The sequence below is a fragment of the Calypte anna genome, chromosome Z (genome assembly GCF_003957555.1).
Source record: "Calypte anna isolate BGI_N300 chromosome Z, bCalAnn1_v1.p, whole genome shotgun sequence".
Taxonomy (NCBI): Eukaryota; Metazoa; Chordata; class Aves; order Apodiformes; family Trochilidae; genus Calypte; species Calypte anna.
The window spans coordinates 64,106,585-64,125,088 of record NC_044274.1 but is presented as its reverse complement, the minus strand read 5'-3'; positions in this window follow the sequence as shown (position 1 = coordinate 64,125,088).

The following is an 18,504-nucleotide window of genomic DNA, read 5'->3' as shown; positions in this document are numbered from 1 at the left end:
TGACCGGCTGCCAACTGGAAGCAGCCCCATTCAGTACCACTCTCTGGGCCCGGCCCAACTTGAATAGTTAATTTTAGCTCTGCCTATCTGGAATACACTTTTCCTGTCCTCTGGATAATGAAAGATGTAACTAACCATTCAGTGAAGTCTAATGCGTGAACTCGCATAAAAACTGGAATAGTCTTCTTCAAAAGATTTAACTTTTTTTTTTTTAAGTTTGTTTTTTTTTTTTTTTGTTTGCTTGTTTTGTTTTGTTTTTTTTTGTTTTCCCTCTTCCTTTCCAGGAGGTGCTGAGTGTTTTGCTGAGCAGAGTGAATGCTGGGACTGTTCCCTAACATACTGTCTCGTTCCAACTCTTCCAGATTACCTTCCTCCTATTTCAAGAAGACAGAGGATCTAGAAATGTCAGCCCATCCTTAAACAAGCACTTTGTGGATGAGCATGTTTTGGATGCTACTTCCCTGAGGCCAGCAATTGAGACCAAGCAGGGAAATGGAAGGGCAGCTCCCTGTGCAGGCAGGCCTTGTGCCCCATGGTGGGTGGCTGTAGGCTCCCTGGGTTTGGCCTTTGCCAAGTCCTGCTCTGTAGCCACAAGCTCCACATATGGACACAGCAGCTGTTGTTACATGATGTTTGCATGCATAATGTATGACTGTTCTGTGAACACCTCTTCCCCTTTTCAGCACTTGACAGAGCCAGGATCTGTTAACATGATCTTTGCTTGTGTGAAGAGCATCCTTGTGTCTTGTTTCCCCTCCTCCCTATGAATACTACTCTCATGGGGTAATAAGTCTTTTTCCATAAAACCCACAAGACACAACTTGCATGGCTGAGTTGGAGTAGCTCCTTGATGAAATAGCAGCATGTGAACCATCTCCTCCAGCCAAGCATTGTAACTGCTGCCTTAACTCTTTACAGTTCCCACTGCTGCTGGTGCTGTGTTGGCCCTTCTGACTGGCATGGGAGTACAATCTCCTGCCAGAGAATGAGGAAAGGGAAGCCTGGACAACCCCGTGGGATTTGCTCCCTGGGATGGGCCAGCTTCTGTCTACAGCAATAACACAGAGCTTGTCAGTTCCCAGGCTTGCTTCTTGCAAAGCTCTTTTAGCCCAGTTTTCCTTTTCCGGTCTTTTGTGAAAAATTGCTTACTGAGCTGCCTGCAGTGCAGCCTCAAAATCACTTCCACCACCCTCTTCAGCCCCCTCCCAATGTGCAAGATCATCTTATTTCTGGCTTTGTAGAAGGAGCAGACAGTATTCCCTCATTCTCCACAAGCCTCCAGCACCACTGGAACTCTAAGAGGGACAACACTCCCTCCTCTGACATATGTGAGATGAACAGGGACTGACTGCCAGGATTAATTTTTCCTTGAAACAGATAAAGGAAGTGAAATTAAACACAAGAAGATTTTTCTGGTGAAGTTCCCTTCACCAGCCAGATTGTGAACATACCCTGGGGAGTCCAAACTCAGCCTCTGCTCTAAGTTTTTCATATCTTATGCAGAATGGTGCATAAGAACAATGCAGAACCAGGTGCATTAATGTGACCTAACCCTATATACAGAGGGCTGTTTTGTTTTGTTATGTTTAAAATAACAGTTCTATCTTTTCTCTCTCTTCCACTATAATTGTTACAGAACAGAATTTAATTGACTGTCAGTCATAGTTAGAAGGTTTAGTCCTAAGTAATGCTGTAATAAGAAGCTGAGTGTGTTTGCTGATCAAATAAATCAATATAACAAACCAGATACAAAATCCGGACATTTTTTGTGTCAGAAAAGCAGTTAAATTAACACTCAATTGGACCTTGCTGTGAGGAATGCAGAAATGAAAGAAAAGACAAATAGTAAGACTCTTAAATTATTTTTTAATAAAGTATATTTCAGGTGCTCATGCTCAGGAGTTTTACTTTTGCTTGGAACCTCCTGAAACCAAAACCACAGTAAGAATCGCATCTACAAACTGAACACAGACTTTGTTAAAGCTCCTTGCCTGGAGAAGTTGGTATTTTTAGTGGCAAAAATGATAATTTGTGGCCTGAAAGTCACTCAGCTTTCCTTTTCCTTGATTTAGCCAATTTTTTGGAAATGCTCTCTGCCATGAACAGAACTGATCTAGTCATGCATGGTCACACCAGTGGTCTGGATGAGCGCATGTGTGAGTGTGCTTGCTGGGGCCTGAAGAGAAGGACCAGGCTGGGTAACACTGAGTCAGCATCTCCCAGACAATCACTTCACCTGTCTCATCTGAAGATAGTGCAGTGAACGATGGAAATAGATATGAGTCTTTCCAGTGGTACCTCTGCCAGGAATTGTAAATTTGTGGACTGCAGTGCTCCAGGCTTCAAACTGTTCTGACACTTAGGAAACATCTGGCTTAAAAAAGCAAAAACTCGTTCTGCTTTTTGAGTTTCATATCTGATTTTTTTATCTCTTAGTGGTCTACCTTTCTGGAATGAGACAAACCAATAAAATCTCTGTAAGAAAATTAGAGTATTCCTTGGAGAAACTAATCTTTTGTATGGGAGGGGATCACAGTTTCAGATGCAACCAGGAGATGTCAGTAGACTCACAAAGAACGAATCACTGGCTGTGGTTTTAAGCTGTGCATAGGACACTTAAAGGAAGAAATGCTTAGTCGTCTTTGAAAAGTTATTATTTGTATTTTATCTTCTCGTTATAACATGTCTCAGGGAAAATTCTTCCTGGAGAATTAATATTGTTCAATGTTCACATGGGACAACTACTAGCACACCTGCACCTGTGTTTTACTCACAGATGAGGCTGGGCAGTGGCCGTACTATATGTAAAACATGACAGTTTGTTATTCCTCTATAGTTGATACGACACAAATGTGGAATTTGAGCTGGTCTTCACTAAAATGCTCATAAACTCTAGGTTGCTGGCTCACACCTGTCTCAGATTTTACTGGTTGGATATTGTTAACATTTGACAAATGTGTGCCTTTGATTTCATGATCTCCATGCAATTGCTTGTAAACATATATCCCTCATCTCATAAATCAGAACCACTAACAACACCCAAAGCCAGTGCATCAAAGAAACCAAGAACAGGCAGCTTGAGAAACCAACAGGAAAAAATTACAGGCCTCAATCCTGTCTTAGGCAGTTCTCACATTCTCACCCTGAAGAACTTTTTCTAAGTTGATAAGACCAATGGCAGCAAATAGGACATAGGTATTTGTCTAGTCAAATATGCAAGAGGTCTCTCATTGACATGAACCATGCACTGGACAGTTTTCCAGATGCTGTAGTTCCAAGAACTTTACCAATTAGTTCAGGATGAATGCGCTCAACTCTACTGCTTCGGTCTGTAAGAGTGGCTAAACCTCTTTGCATTTTAAGGAGGCAAGATGATATATTCCTGAGTAATCTACTAGGAGACAAATCCTGTTAGTTTTAAAGCTCTTTGTTGCAGGCCATGCCAAGTCAACAGAAATAATCTGTGCTCTGTTCATGGAGGCACAGTGTTGACATGTATTGGAACTGCAGAATAGCACTTGACTTGGGATGAGTCCAGATCCTACAATGCAACATCTACTGATTCACTTCTGCTATGTGTTGGTTTGCCAAATGATGATATCCATTCATTTAGGTGAAGGTGTGTGGGTGCATAATGTGAAAGTCATGGGTCAGGAAATTGAAGGTCTGAGAGAGAAATGGAGGAATAGATAAGAAACAGCGAGAATATGACACCTGTGCAAGTTTGCTACCAACCATTTGGTATCTTGTTCAGTCAGTCTTAGAAAATGCCTCTCAAGTCTTAATTTGTGGGCACAGTGAAAGCTGTAGATAACATGCTGATTTTGTGGTCACACTTTTCTCAGGCAGTGGTTGTAGAAACTTTGTGCAGTTTTGGGAACAACTCCCAGGTCCAAACATCTTCTGGTAAAACTTAATTAAATGTAACAGCTCCTGGGGCAGAAAGAAGCTGTGTTAACCTCTCCTAACCCCCAAGGTGAACAGTTGTGTTTGGCATATTCTGGTCTGTGTTATCGTCCTCAAGTCCTGCTCTGACAAGACTTCTGCCTGATGCAATGGGAACCTGGTTGAAAAATATACCATGCTGACTATTAGTGTTCTATTTTTTCTCAGGTCTTAAATACACATTTGTATTGCTGTGGTGTTAAAAACAGACATCCATAGTGATGTGAGAAAAATGGTGTAGTTTACTCACGTCGTGAATGTGTATTTTACTGTTTCAAAACTTACGGAATATGCATCAGGCTCACAGAAAGCCCTTTGAATGGAATTTCACAATAGGATCTGGTTTCAAGAGCTGAAATTTCACCTGAAAATGGAGTTTACAGATGGAAAGCCCACTGTTACTTCCTTTGTGTATTGTTAAAGCACATCCTGGGATGATGAAATATTTAAGTGTTAAACTACATGTCTGAAACAATGAAAAGAAGTCTGACATTTCCTATGTCCATGGGTCCTTCAATGGGTGGCTGCTTATACCCTATTTGCAAACATCTGGGAGGCTATAGCATGGTGCTGAAAGTGAACTACCATCTTTCCAAAGATGCTCAGGCTGTGGATCAGTGTACCAGCCTGGGTGAAGGGAGCAGGTGGATGTGTTCAGTGAACTCAGGTCTTACCCTTGAAATGCAAGGCAGGAAAGCTATCATTATGATTCATGGTTGGTCACAGAAAGTAGACATACTTTCCCAGGGACAAAGCTGGATTCCTGCACATGTGGATGAGAGCCTCAGGCTTTTCAGACCTCACTGCTGGAGTCTATTTTCAAAAAAAGTTACTTTTCATCATAGGTGTAATTTCTTCCAGCTTTTCTGACTGTGTCACTTGCAGACATTAAAGATCACAAACCCCCCAAAGTATGCTCTTTCAATGACAACAGATTCAAGTTTCAGTAAAAGCTAAATTTACTATATAAAATGAAATCACTTCACAACTGAGAAAATCTTTTTTGAGCTCTGAAAATGAGAAAAAGTTCCTCAGTAGAAGCAGTTTAGCATTAGCACTCGTATTTATTCAGTCTTCAGAAAGAGAGTTTAGAAGCAGGTTTGGGGAGTGCCAGATGAAATCAGCTTAGTTTGCAGCTGGCTCAGTGATAATTCACACTGGGAAATGCAGGTTATGACACTGACTTAAGACTGAACATGCTCCTGAAGTCTAGGTGTACTGCAAGAAAAGCTGAACATATCCACAGATAATGGAAGAGTGGATACACAAATAGAATAAATTCCTCTTTCAAGAGGCAAGGGATAAGAGCAGAGGAATTTCCTCTTTAAATATTTTTGTCTATATTCTATACAGACAGATACATATCTATATTCTCCTATTGGATTTTTAAGAATAAACACCCTTAAAAAGCTGGTCAAAGGCTTTGTTTGAAGCAATGTGAGTTTGGTAAATCCAAGGCAGAGAAACTAAACAGGGATTAGAAACCAGTTATAAGACACAACAGTTTCTACAGAAACTAGTACAAAGACACAAATCAACAAATCTTCCAGAGCCTTAATTAACTCATGGAATAACTGGAGTGGAAAGGGAACCCCTGACTGTTCAATCACCTACATGAAGCAGGCTCTGTTAGATCAGGTTGCTGTGTACCTTGGGAAGTCAAAACTTGACTTTTTCCAAAGCTGGAGATCCCACAACCTCTCCGAGCCCCTCTTCCAGGGACTGACCACACTCATGGTGAGAACTTTTTTCTTAATAAGTAAGCCAGAATAAGACTTTTCATAAATTGTGTCCTCTTTCTTGTGCACCACTGAGTGGGTGGACATGAGGTCTGCCCTTTCCCTCTTCTTCTCCAGGGTGAACCCGCCCAGCACCCTCTGCCTTCTCTCATATGCACTATGCTCCAACTCCTGCTTCTGTAAGGACCTTCTGCAGTCACCTGTGGTCAGGTAGAATAAGCATCTTCTTGCCTATTCTCTCTATATTTTCACTGTATTTTAGTTTATTGCCAAGAAGCCTTTGAATCACAAGAAGGCAGCATCTTGGAGAAGATGTGAAGGAACAAAGAACTGCTGCTGTCTGCCATGGGGATCACACTGGCTCCATGCACTGCCATGCTGGAATGCAAGTTAGGCAGGTAAGGCAGGGGACAGATAGCTTTGCTGTGGGCTGGTAGAACCTGAGTTCCAGTCTTGTGAAGGAACAACTTTTATGCCATAAAATCCTCAGAAACAAATTTATTTGTGAAGACTGTAAAAATATACTTTTTCAAACGGTGAAGGAATCCAGAGGCTGTCCACGAATCTCAGAGACGCCTTCTCCAGGGCCTCAATTTTTGCGCAACTGTTCCATTACCTAAGCAAAATGACATTTAAAATGCCTTGGCCATGGAGAAGACAAAAAATACAAGGATGCTTAAGAATGTTTTTGGTTTATTAGTTCTGTTACAGACACTCAAGCAGATGAATGTAAGAGGAGAAACTGATTTTATAGTAAAGAAAGAGACCTACAGCAGTGACAAATTAATTTCCATCCTGTCATGACTCATGAGGCAGTGCTGCAGTAACATTAACAAAATGTCAGTTAAAGTGGTAGTAATTATTTCCATTGCTAATACAGACTCTGGCTAAACAACATTTACAGGCTTTGTTACACTGTCATAAAATAAACAGTAATATAGAAACAAACCAGATTCTCTGCTTTTGAAAGAATGGACTTTTTTCCCATCTGTGCCCATGGCAGAATCATGTCTTGTGAAGGAAATCAGAGATGCAGGGAGAAAAGGAGCTCATGAATAATCACAGTGACAACTTGAACAAGGTTTTAGTAGTGTTACATTCAGTGTCAGAAAAGCCATGGTCTTTTTTTGCCAGTCCCACCCCAGATGGAGACTGAAGGAGTAGGACGACAAAAAGTCCCATCCAGTCTAAGTCAACTCTGTTTTTTCCTGTATGTTGTTATAATGGCAGAGCAGGAAGAAGTTGTGCCCTAGCAGTTAACATTTTTTTTCCTTCTGTTAGATATGTGGAATTGTGTTAATTTCTAGCAGTTTTGTGTGCTATTGGTGCCCTGGCTTTTCAGCCATGAGGAACAGCATTATCTGCCACAACCTGTGGATGGATTTTCTCCTGGTTTCATAACAGAGTATTGATGATCATCTGGAAAGAAATTAAGCAGAACATGCCCTGTAAAAGAGATTGTCCCAGGGAAGGACTTTCTTCATAAAATGTTATAACAACGATCGGTTCTGAGACAACAGGGTCGCAGACCTAATATCTTAATAGTTTCGATTTAATCCTTGTATTGTGGATAACCAATATTCAAGTTCCAGATCCTAGTTTCTAGGACTACTGGAGGATCTTAAGACTGCTTGTTAAAAAACAGATTTATAGCACACTCTAGACTGCATGTAATTTCACATCACAGAACAGTGTTTCTTAAGGGTGTGTTCTTCAACACAGGGCAAAAATGTGACCAAGCCTAAGAGTTCCCCATGTATTCCTCAAGTGTGTTCTGCCATCTCAAGCTTGATTATTTTGGAGATGGATGTCTTGCTCTCTGGGAGTTTACTGAATATGAAATAACACCCAAGGGCTACTCCTGTCCTTTTAGCAGAGGGTGTGCTTGAAGAAAACAAATTATTCTGTGTCTTTGTCTTTAGCCATCTGTAGAATCCCAAAAAGAATGTTTGTCTCAAAACAGCCGCCCTGACAATGTGGACACTGTGCTCGTGTGGAGGCCTCATTCGATAGACACCTGGACTCTGTTCTCTCAAGGAGAGACCCTCATTTGTGTAACCACCCTGATAAACAGGGCCCTATCCTCACAGGAGCAGCCCCTCCTTTAGTGGCCATCCTGATGAGCTGAACACTGTCCTGGCAAGGGGAGCTCTGTTTGATGGCCACCCTGACAGGCAGGACACTGTCCTTATTCCACAAAGGACAGGGGCAGGCACCCTGCACCCTGCGGAGGCAGAGTGACATCTTATGTGTGCCCCGGGTAAGGCCGCTGGAGAGGGCACATGCACAGAAATAAGGGTTATTGCTGTGTCATCCCATCTGGAGGGGTCCAAGTGAACACCTGTCTTGGCCAAAATCCCCCTCGAAATGTTGGGGTCAGGAGGCACAAAAGAGGCACTCAAAATGCTGGATGCATGCCTGCCATCCAAGGACCTGAACTTCCTACCAAGATCATTGCTGGATCCAAGGGTGGTGATATTTTCTCTATCTCTTCTTTATCTTTACCTCTCTCTCTCTCTCTCTGTTTCTACCCTTATCTTGGCACATCGGGGTAATATAGTTTCTAACCTTGTTAAGTTTTACTCCCGGTTGCTTTGTTAAGTTTTGTTAGTTGTAACCTGTTCTTTTGACAGCTTCCTTAAGTTTTGCTGAATTGTAATCCATTGCTTTGAAAGTACCATCCTTTATAACTCTGCTAGTTGTAATCTCACACGCTTGATAATCTTGCTCACTTTTAAGTAAAGCTGTGTTTTATACAAACCTCCTGAATAATAACCTTTCTCCTTAGTACTGCACAAAGACTTCGTGAACTCAGTCTTGCCGAATGGGTTGTTAAAAGAGATTAATTAGAGGAGGAGGATGATTGGGCCCAAACGCACCCAGGCTCCTCTCTGAGAGAGTTTAGAAAGCAAGGGGGTCCAGTCTGAATTTCCCCGGGTCGACCCCCATTCTGGGGAACCCTACCTGTGCCCATTCCATGGGATGTGATATTTTGTTTGGCCTCCACATCTGGGGAGTTGTGCTCACTCTGTGAGATGTGACAGTGCTGCACCCACCCCATGGGGTGTGACACCATCACAAGGGCAAAGGAGAGAACTCACACAAAAGAGCCACACAGCAATGGCTCTTTTTTCATGTAGACAGAATTTTTCTTCCAAAATGACCTTATTGAAAAATTAGACTTCTCACCTTCTTTTGACTTGGTAGTAACCTCCCAAGTAACCTCATCCTCAGTGTTTCTTAAAATGGTCTTAAGTTCAGTAAGTTGCACATTCCTGATATAACTGCTACTATGAGCCTCTGTCCCTGGAAATTCAGATAACACGAACCACAGAAGTTTCTTGCTGAAAGAGCAAGCTTGCCTGAGGTAAATAAGTTGCACAATTTCAGATATGTGTTTGAAGTGCTGCCTCATTGTGGTGCTCAGAGTGAGTCACTTCAGTCTGCGCTTGCCATTGCCAGGGACTAATTTTTAAAACCAAAAACCACAAGGGATGTTACATTTTGTAACAAGTGAGGGTATTATTCATTTCAGCAAATAGACACAGAACCACAGACACCCATTTCCTCAGACCTGCAGCTCCTCTACAGATGTTTTCATAGATGTGGACTTCCATGAATCAGACTGTGATTAAATCAAAGAAAGATTATCCATGGCCTATTCTTGTGAATTATCAGTACTTTGAATCTAATACAGGGTTTGTATGGCAAAAGTGTCCTGGGAATTAGTCCCAGACAGCATTTTTCTTTTTAAGGCCTCACTTATTTTTCCTGGTGCTGGGGAGAGTTTAACTTGGCAATGTTCAATGATCCCTATTAATTGACTTGAGAAAAATAATAGCTTTTTGATAAAAGCAGACACTTCCCACAGTATTAAAGAACTATAATCTGATGATTGGATAAGAAGCCAATCAGGAGAATTTCCTTACATTTTCATTAATTTCCAATTCTTTATATGAGGATCTACAGGACCAATATTTAATACACAGAAAACATTTGTAGGAAAATCTTCTCTAAATGACTTCCAGCTGTAATTCAAAGCCTTTTGAAATGAATGTATACCTCTGCAAAAGGAGTGGGACAGATCTTTGCTATTTATTTCTGAACAACTTACTTTTTTTAATTATTATTTTTTAATTACAGGTGTTATGTTTATAATGAACAAAGACATCACAATTAATGTGCCTCATTTGAATATAATTTGTGGCACCTTGACAGCCATTTTAACTCCATTCCTTTGTCCAGGTGCCAGTGTTTACTTACTGTGAGTTTTGCATGTGATCTGTCTCCTCCCATGCTGGATAGTTCTGCAGGGCTTCATACGCTTATGGCCATACTGCTGAAGGGAAGGGTATCTCCTTAAAAGTACTGCAAGCAACTCATACTGTCTCCCAGGTCACCAGTTATCTCCATCAGGGTTAAAGGCTACTGTACTTGTTCATTGCTGCTCTGTCCTCTCACCCTCCCACTCAGCACTGAGTGAACCTTGTGTGATGGGTGCTCTGTGCCCTAAGGTCCTCCTGTCTCAGGGTCCTGGGTACCACCTGGGAAGCACTCTCATGTCTTGGGGCACAGCAGTCAGGGTTTTTCTGGTTAGATTTCTTACTCCACACTCTCTGTCTAGTACTAGAAAGGTTGCTGACAAGGCAGTTTACAGGACAGTGGCTCATAAATGGAGAAGCTATTATTCTGGCAAGGTTTAATCACTGCCACTTTGACTTGGCTGCTGCTGGTGCCCAGTGGTTGATGAGGGTGCTTAGAGATGCTTCCATCCTGGAGAAAGGGTTTAAGCAGCATTACTTAACCTTCAGGCTGGCAGCAGACTCAGAGTGCCAGCACAAGGATGGTGAGAACGACACAAGTTGTATTACAGTTTGTGCTCTACCAGACTTGGTACTGACTTCAGGCACCATTGATTTGTCCTCAGGTTATCAGGTCTCAGTTTGAGATCCCCAGGTTAAGCTTGCTAGATCACATGTGACAGACAAGGGAAGTCTCTCCATCTCCCTCAGAGCTTTTGCTAAGAAGAAATCAATTTGCTCTTTTTGCAGCAGGGTTCAGAATGACATTGAGGGGTTTCTGACCTCTCCTGTTGTGTGATGTACAGCAGCTTGGTGGGAAAGCTGAGGTGAGCCTGCTTGTGCTGCAGGGATGCCATTTCAGAGCAGAGAAGGCAGGTTGCATGTACTGCTGAGGTCAGAGCAGCCACACCAAGTCTCTTCCAGTCAGACACCACCAAGCACTTACCCTCTGCACTAGCACAGTCCTCCTTGGTCTGTGAGACTCACTTCCATACCACGAGGTGCCTTCACCTCTCAAGGCCAACCTCTGCTTTTCCCCACACCCCTGGCCAATTCTGTATCTCTTAGCATCCATCACTTCCCCTTCTCTCTCTGCTGTGGATGGGCTTGTTTCTTACTTGCTTTCTTTGCTGCTGCTTGTGCCATGTCTAGCTGGTGCTATGCCACTGGCAGTAGCTGCTATCTTACCCCACTTAATCTCTGGTTATGTGTCCCTGTTCCTCTCCTCAAACACTGATGCTGGGGTCAAGTAGTTGCAGGATGGTGGCAAACAAGTGTTTCTCATCCTGCCTGGTCACCAATGAAGGCTGTGCATTGTCACACAGGTACTACAGTCTCAGAGAAAACAGCAGGGTCATTGTCACAACACAACAAATCTTCATTATCTCTCTAGCACCAACTTCTTTTACCTAACTGGAATTGAGGTGCAGGATGTGACAACTTAAATCCTGCTGTGCCCGAGGATGGGATGGGTGGATGTAAGTTCTTGCTTGGCACACAAGAATGGTCACGTATCTTTTATGAAGCCTTGTAGGAGCTTGGTCTGAGGCAAAGCCTGTGGCAGTGGTGCCTCTGAGCTCACATAAGATCTAGATATTTCCACAGTTTCTCAAATACCAGCTGAATAGAAAAGACTGTGTAATTATGTGTTTCTGACAGGAAAGGAGCAGCAGGTGGGGGAGGCTTCATCACTGAGTGCTATACGGGCAGAACTTCTGCTTTTAAAAACAAAGTATGATGAGAAAGATACACATTACTCTTCTTAGCAAATGACTATGGTCCCCTGTCTTTTGTAGCAGAACCACAGCCAGATGCTAAGCATCACTTAGCAAAGAAAGTGTTGTGAAGTGCACTTGCTGGAAATGTTGATGCACAATTTCTATCAAGCTTACTGTACATTTGGTCATTGTGTGAACTATAGTAACAATCCAAGGATGGGTGGATCTGAGGGTCAGATGAAAGGTCTGGCAGAGGATTATACTCACCTGTGTTCCAGAAAAAAAACATGTGGAGGATGTGACATCTGGCATAAATCCATGCTTCTGGGATTGTTTTTAGATACAGAATTCTCTCCTATCAAATATGGGAATTTTTTCTCCCTGTGGTAAATGCATGATGAGATGCTTAAAGACTGGAAATTCAAGATAGATCTATCCTTGGTGTGCAGGTGGTGATGCAGGGATCCCAGGGTATCTCACGGTTTGAGGGGCTGGCTGGTGGTAAAAGCCAGGCATTTGCAAGGGCTTGTGGAAGTGTCAGAAACTGTGACTTTTTGTTGCTTTTGAACCAAGTTTTTTGCCCCTTAAAAGCCAAGTTCTTATCAGGTATATTTTAGCCAAACTTCGTGCTACATGTGAGTGTCACCATGATGTGATACACAGGGGACAATTTTTGGTGGAACCTGGTGCAGTTCCAGTATTGAAATACAGTGGGACTCATTCTCTCTGTGTAAAGCCCCATAAATCTCAGAAAGTCCTTCAAAACTCTGCACTTTGTTGTGGTAGTTAATTTGTCACTGCTGAATTTTATCCCTCAGGGGCTTTTCTTCTATTTAGAAGGACTTTTTCCATTGACTAGAACAGGGCTAGCATGTACTTTCTTACAGTCACAACCTAAAAACTGGAAATCTGGAAAACTTATGGCTGTGAATCACTTCACTGGAGCACACTACTCCAGTGGATGTGGGCTGTTCAGGCAAGTCCCAACCCTACTGAGGACTTAATAAGTTAACTTTGCTCCATCACTTCCAGCGATTGGGATTTTATCACATTTTCTGTTTTTCTGCTTAATCCCTTAGTGCCCAGGGCTATAGGATTCTGTAAGAATCTCTGCCTACATCACCAATAATAAAAAAAATAATTCTAGTTTTTCCATAGTAAATTAGAAAATTGATCCTTTAGTGCAGGCAACACAAGGAAACCCGCCTCCTCCCCATCTTGCTACTATTATGTTTAAGCCAGCTATGGTTTGTTTTTTTTTACGACATGACTCATGGTTTTTGGATGCCTGAGGGAAACTAGTGTATTCTCAAAAATACAACTATTGTATGGCTTTTCTGCTTGATTCAGCCAGACAACATTGCTTAATTTGGGGATTTGTGTGTTTCTGAATGTTTTGAACACTGTAGCTCTGTAATGCATTTCTGAAATTTCAGAAGCAAGCTCTCAGGAGCCTCTATCGTGCATCTGTCATTGGAGGTGCCCTAACAAATACCATACAGCACTTCTACAGTTTCAAAACCATTCTTGTTAGAAAAAAACCCCTAAAATGCTAGCTAGATATATCACTTTTGGCACAATTTCCATGATGAAACATTCTTCAAGATGCAAATTGCATTAAGAATAGCAGAGATCTTTGTTTTTCCAGTGTCAGAAAGCACAATCACAACTGCTGTGAAGAACACACCTTTTGTGCACCTTGTCTGCTTGTGCATCCATCCCATGTTCTTTTGTGACCTTAAAGAAACAATTGTGCCTTTTGCTGGCACAGTATCTAGGGAGATGAAGTAGTCTGTCGTACCAGGGGCCCATCCTCCTTACCCTGAGGTGGCTCCTGGAAGGAAAAGCATCTCTGATCCTCTGATACTGGCAGTGAGTGGGTTTTGTTACCTGCAGTCTCTGATGGACTGTGCAATGCTTTTCCCTGCTTTTATGAGGCAAAGGAGAGGACTGAGTGGGAAGAAGACAATGTCTTCATCAAAGCATAACACCAGAAATCATTGTACTATGTCTCTGAGTTAAAACAGATGGGCAGCAGTTTGGGAGGGGTTTACAGGGTCAAAGACGTGGCATGGGATGAGCATTACCATCTGGAAGTGGTGATAACAGCCCCTAGAGCTAGGGCTGTCCTCTCTACAGAGAGCTGCAGACAGTTGCCTAATAACTGCCCAACTCTGCTGAGTTGGAAAGTGACTGCCATTTGTGAACTGCTGCCCAGATTGCTCCTGCTGGTGTGAAAAGCACACTGGCAGGAATGGGGAGAGCAGCTCTGTGGTTTACAGATGCCAGGAAAGAGCTGAACACCCAGATACTCCAAAACCATATTTTTTTTGCCTGGGTTAAAATGCCACTCTCTCTTTGCTCCACCAAAAATGGATCCTTGACTTCATTTGAAAGTTGTAGCTCCATGTATACCTGTAGATTGCACAGGAGCAAGAAAAGCTCCCAGTGCTGAAATCTCAAGGTTCATACTATTCAGTGGTCTGTGAGCTCTTTGGCAAAGTTTTGGGCCATGTTAAAACAATTCTCAAGGGTGGTTCAGGTTTTAGGATGGGCCCCTGCCACACAGTTACCTTGTGTGGTTCAATGGCACAGGTATAAGGCGGTGCTTGCTGTAATAGATACGGCCTTGTAATTTCTTCTAGGCCTGGTGAAGAGAAACTGCATTTTGCCTCATACATGGAATTATAATTTTAAAAAGATTTAGAGTTTTAACAGAAAATTCACCTTCAAAATGGAGAATCTGTCTCCTGGTATGATTTGGTTACAGTACCATGATATACCTACTGAAGGAGACTGAGGGAAGACCTCATGGCAGTTCACAGTTTCCTCACCAGGGAAGGAGGAGGAGCAGGCACTGATCTATTCTCTATGGCAACTGATGATAGAACCTGAGGGAAAGGTAGGAAGATGTGCTGGGGGAAGTTCAGGTTAGATATTAGGAAAAAGTTTTTCACTCAAAGGACAGCTAAGCAATGGAACAGGCTCCCCAGGGAAGCAGTTATGGCACCAAACCTGCCTGAGTTCAAGAAGCATTTGGATAATTCTCTCAGACATATGGTGTGATTCTTGGGGTGCCATACAGAGAGACAAGAGTTGAGCTTGATGATTCTGATAGGTCCCTCCCAACTCAGCAGATTCTATGACAAGCTGGAATTTAGATGCTGCAGAGTCTCCGTGTCACGAGTCTTCACAGAAGCATAATTTTAAATGTCTCTGTTGGATAAAATACTTTTTTCTTCTCCTCTCCCCCCAACAGAGATAAGGCACAGGAGAGCTGAGTGTTTTTCAGAGCACAACAGCTGCAGAAGTCACCTCAGATGAGCAGATAAGACAAACAGCTGAAGTCTCAGTGGTGTTAATCAAATATGAAGTACAGACCCAGTTCTCCATCAAGGGCAGACTGGAATAGCTCCATTATTGCCACGGGAATGATAACAATTTACACCAACTGGAAGCCTGTAGGCATTTAATAGAAATTCAAATCCATCCTGCTTTTTCTGCCTAGCATCTTCAACTGTCTTATCAACAGCAGTAGGAGCTGGGCCCTTGGTGTCAGCCAAAGGGATTTCCAGCACCTGCTGAGAAAGGAGTGGATCTCTGTACATGCCTCATGGACCATCTCTTGGTCCTCAAATGACTGGGGAGAGTCATGGATCTGGGATAGGATAATCCATCCCTTGCTGTGTGGCAGGGAGGACCCTGGGGCACATACGATGGCTGCCTGTGGAGCAAATGGACAGGACTGCAGTTCATCAGATCCAGTCTGCACCCAGATGAAGGATCTGATGTGGGAAAAATTCCAACTGCTCCAGGCATGGCAGCTGGCACAGTTTGTCAGCTGCAGCACATTAAGTGTGGCACTGGGGAGGGAGAAGTCCAGCCCTGCTGCCTGCCTTCTGTGGTCAGGGGGGACACCTGGAAGAAGAATTTGGTCCAGTGCATTTTTTCTTAATTCAAATGCTATAGAGCTGCCACTGGTATTTCTGAAAAATAGGGAAATACTACAAAAATGCCCCAGAAAAAAAGCTTTCCTCTGGCACAACCAATTGATTGTGAGTTGGTTTTCAGACCAGAACCTGGGGCCAATTGCCAAGGGTGATGTCTGGGATAGGGTGAAGCCTTGGCCACTGCTGCAAAAATGCTCAGCTATCTCTCCTGAGTAATATCTGCATCACTAAACCCATGTGGGTTTCCCTCATGTCGCCTCCTCTTCCAGAGACCAGCAGTTCCTAGCAAAGCTTCTCATGATGGCAGAAGAAGGTCCAAGGTAGAAATGTGCTGAAGCAGCTACCAGAAACCCCTACTCTATCAGGGATGAAATGGAGAAGGGAGAGGGCTTAAAGAACCTTCACGCAGGCAAACATCCCACTCCAGCAGCCCTCTGGGGCCAACACATCAGAGCAGACATATAGAAGTTACTTGCCTCACCCCTCAGAAGGGCTCTGAGCCCTGAGTCTGTAGATTTACCCTGAGTGGCTGTATGGTTTTTGTAAAACAGTGGCCACTGTATGGTTTTTGAGGTAAAAGTGTTTTGCTTGATGTCTCAGGGCATACAGTGAGTTTCATCCTTTCCAACTCCTTCCCAACAGATGGGCATTGAGTGGTGGAGAGTTAGCCGCAAGACAACTTCCAACTTCAGCATAGGTTTTTGTGCAATTTCTTGGTTCCCATTTGTATTATCTCCTGACCTTCTGTACTGGTGAGCCATGTTCATTAATTATTCATAATATCTTAAGTGATAGAAGCACATCATAATGGCCAGATATTTGGGCTGTAGGACTAGTCCCACAGATTGTGGACCTTGGCCTTGCTTCAAACAGGTTTAATAATGCCAGATCAACAACTGGCAAAGACTGGACCCTAAGACCAAGTCTACTGAAGTCAGAGGCCTAATCCCTAATGGCCGGCCTTTTGGATCAGGTTTTCTGTGCTCTAGTTATTTCTAGCTCTTTTCCAGGACTAAGCCAGCTCCTAAGTGAAAATACTGGAGAGTATTTCTAAATATGGGTCAGGAGATCATAATATCTCATGTGTGGTTGAAAAAGCCAGCTGCTATGCAGCCCCTGGTTCCTGCAGAAAGCAAAGCTGGGGCTGCAGTTACACCTGGCGCTGGTGGAGGGGCACATCATCCATGAGGAGCTGTGTATTGCTAAGGCCATTTTCCTGAGGCTTGGGTCTTTGGTTCTTCCCTCATTTCTTGCCTCACATCAGTCACCTGCGTGTACATCACTATCTCACTGCTTGCTGTTGGATGTGTTAGATGTGTTGGAAGCGTCTGTCAGCCAAAGACCTGCTATTTGAGTAAGGTGACTTACCAAAACTTATTGCCATGCTAACTGTGGTGTTCCACATAATAGGCACCAGTGGTTAAATCGAAAGCCCATGAGGCTGCTGTAACAGGTAGATATTGGGATGGGCCAAAACACTGCTATGAAGAACACCACACTAAATGAAGTTTACACTGGGACCTGATCTCTGAAAGTGCAAGCTTCTCTCCCATAGACATGTCTGGGATGTCACCAAGGATTATGGCTTCAAATACGCAGCAGGTGAACTCTTAAGAAATAAAGATCACAGGCAGCCTTCTGCTCTCAGTTAAGCTCCATTGACGTCAGAGAGGTTGCCTGGGGTTAATTCAGAGCAGAATTCAGTTCCTTGGTTTTAATGCATACAGCTGAAGCGCCCAAAAATATTTCTCACTGTACAGCACAATGTCTAAAAATGTCACCTGGAGTACACGTGCTGCGAAGTTCTCCCTCCTGACACATCAACAGAAAAAAGTTATCTTGTCTAGTAAAATCTCCTGGCACTATCTGTGTGCTGCAGCATGCCGTGTGTGGTTCAGTGAAATGAGAGAGGACAGGATGCCCCTGAGACCTGTTTGATGCACACCTCCTGTACCCGGTCGTGGCAACTTGCCCTCATCTGGCAGGACATGGCAGCTCCATTTCAGGGGTTGTGTTTCACTGGCAGACACACTACTGCATGAGTGCAAATGCTTTGGAAACATGAATGTTTTTTCATATCACACCTGTATTGTAACACCTTCCAGATCCCACTTGGCTCCTGGAACATGCTATGGAGCTTCAGAGATGTCATAGTAATGGTTAGGAAAAGGTATTTTCTCTTAAGAAAGGTAATTTCTACAATGTATACAGGGCCACAATCTTCCACTTAGAGCAGTTTGTACTAGAGGCTGTATATTTGAAACCCAATGGTTGGTTTCTTGTGGCACACCTATAAACTGCTGCTTCTTGGCTTTTGCTCCTCCAAACTCTAAAACAGCAATCAAGAACAAATAATGACAGTAAAAAATGAAAATAGAATATTTTTCTATCTGACACATGATGCCTCACAATACGTAGACTTTTTCTTTGTCCCCTTTGTTTTAGTTTTGATTGTTTTAAAGAGATGCTGACAATAATTGAAATAATACTCACAGGAGTTCTAATACCACAAACCATGAAAAACCTACATTCTGCTCACCCTCTGTGTTATATATATCAGTGCACTCTTAGGTAGCTGAATGGCAAGGGATATTCTTTTAATACAATACTTACACTATTTCATTACAATAATTACACCACAAAACACTGCATAATTTTGCCTGGCCACAAAACAGGACGGCATGTTAAGTTGTCCTTGGTCAGCACTGGCAGGCTGAAGAATTATAAGAAAGTTTATAACAAGACAAGAGGAAGAAATTAAAACAAATCTTAAGTTTTCCAGTACCCACAAAATCCCAAGAGAAGAAGAAAGGACCATTTTAGACCCAGGCATCAGAGCCCAGTTAGATAT